At 56.5% G+C, this 2,117-nt stretch overlaps 1 protein-coding gene across 1 annotated transcript in view; it reads left to right on the top strand.

Annotated features, from left to right (window-relative positions):
- The window catches only part of PITX2 (paired like homeodomain 2), a 10,961-nt gene that overhangs the window by 4,304 nt on the left and 4,540 nt on the right, over positions 1-2,117 (top strand). The gene's annotated exons all lie outside the window — the stretch shown is intronic.

The raw sequence follows: 2,117 nt of genomic DNA, 5'->3' as shown, positions 1-2,117 counted from the left end.
CTTAAAAAAAAAAAAAAAAAAAAAAAAAAAAAAAAGTTAAAAATGGAGCAGTGATCCCGCCTTACGCCCAGCCCCACGGAAGGTGCCCGGTGTGAGCTGTGGCCCCGCCTCCCCCCGCTGCCGGACGGGGACAGACCCCTCACCCGAAAGTTTGATACCGCGTTTCGGCTGTCGCATCAATTGTGGTTTATTTTTTTCCTTCCCCGCCGGCGCGTGAGAATAATATATGCAGCAGTTGTTAGCCTCACTCCAGGGAAAACGAAATGTATAAGGAAAGCTTATTCGTGAGGAGGAATATACTAATGGAACAATCTGATGTCTTCTTAATCCTATGTAAAAAGCTCTGTAGTCTTCCTAATATTGACTGAATGGGTAATTAATGGCTCTTCATCGAGGAGAATACGCGGTAATCCGAGATAGGCGGGAGACAACAAGGGAGGGGAGCAGCCGGTAAAGCGAGCGGGACTGCGCAACCCCGAGGTGTCGGTCGGGGAGAGGGTTACACAACGATCCTATAGGGAGATAAAGGAAAAGTGGGAAAGTAAAGACCTGCGGGAGGTGGGTGGGTGGGGAGGAGGGAAGGGGGCAAAATAACACTCAGAATAAGATAAAAATAAACCGAATACAACCAAGGAATAGCAAAAGGAGAAGGAAAGGTTCCCCGGTCTCTATTATTAGGGGTTGCGCCCGGCACCCCGGGCTGGGCTTTGGGGCGGCCCCGCAACGAGGAGTGCGGGCCCGAGAAGGGATGGGAGCTGCCAGAGGGAAAGGAAAAGTTTAAAAAAAGAAAAGAAAAAAAGACTTTTGACATTTTAATTGGAACCTTTAGCGCTAATATATGGCTTGGGTGCCTACAATGAGCTTGTTTTTCGGTTGGCTGACAGCTTCTAAAATATTATTTCGCTTGGGAAATAAAAGCTTCATCTCAGCTTCTAGGTGGGTATTTTTGGATTTAGGTGATTTATGGTCGCCATGACAACTAACGCCGCCTGCCCGCTCCCCTCCCAGCCGGGTGCGGGGCTGTAGGAGGGGGGAAGAGCCTAAACCCCCTCGCTTTTGGGGATCTGCTTCCCCTCCCCCCGGTGGGAGCGGAGGACGCAGGGCCGGGTCCGCACCGGGGGGGTCCGACAGCGGTAGCGAGGGTTGGGAAGGGTGCGGGGACAGGATCGGTAAACAAATTGCGCGGAGCGGAGCCGGCTTCGTATTGACTCAGTTATAGGTCATCGGCTGCCGGTGCGGAGGGAGGAAATATTTACTTTACACATATACTTTATGATCTTGGGGGAATTAGAGGAAATTCAATAAGAAAACGGCTAGAATCATTTTAAACCCCCTATTTAAGAGACTTAAGCAAATTAGAGTCTTATCAGATTAAAATCCACTACAAATGTAAGAGCGTTGTCTCCGCCGAAACGCTGTGGGGTCTGAGGAAAGAGATTCGCTGCCAAATCTCGGGGATAAAAACGCGTCATTTAAACGGCAGATAATGAGCAGAATGTAAATTAATTTAACCTTCTTTACTAACAGCCCGCCAAAGGAATATGTGCCGTTCGGCGATAAGTGCCATTGCGAGGAACGGTGCGAACATCAGCGGGCGGAGAGACCCCGGAGGGGGGAATGAAGGGAGGGGAGGAAGGAGGAGGAACTGTCCCACGGGCCGGCGGCACCTGAGCCCCGGAGGGGGGGGAGGACGGGGCGGGCACTGCTGCGGGGAGGGCGCGGGGCCGTAGCGGGAGGCTTCTCCGGCGGGTCCGGGCGGAGGCGCGGAGATTACGCGTGCTCGGGGCCGGGATTCGCGCAGCCCTCCCCGCATCGGTGGCTGCGAGGTGGGGGCTTCCCGAACCGCACCGCGGAGAGCTGCTCTCGGCCGTCGTCTCTTCGTTGCCTTCGTGCTCGTTAAGGCCGTTCGCGACCGCCGGCGCCGCTGTCAGCGGCCACGAGCCTGTCCCACCCGCCGCAAGGCCCTCGCTCTTATTGCCCAGCCGGGGCTGGAGCCCGGCCTCTCCTCCCGGGGCCGCCCCGCTCCGCTCCGGCAGCCCGGTGCCGCCGCGGGGGAGGCCCGGGAGGACGGGGCGGGGCGCGGCGGGGGCGGGCGGCGGGAGGCGGCGCGGGGGCGG

Source organism: Centrocercus urophasianus, unplaced genomic scaffold (assembly GCF_019232065.1).
Source record: "Centrocercus urophasianus isolate 14NV4802_14NV808 unplaced genomic scaffold, USGS_Curo_1.0 seq_13, whole genome shotgun sequence".
Classification (NCBI taxonomy): domain Eukaryota; kingdom Metazoa; phylum Chordata; class Aves; order Galliformes; family Phasianidae; genus Centrocercus; species Centrocercus urophasianus.
Note: the sequence above shows the minus strand (reverse complement) of the source record. Positions and strands in the feature narration are given on the sequence as shown.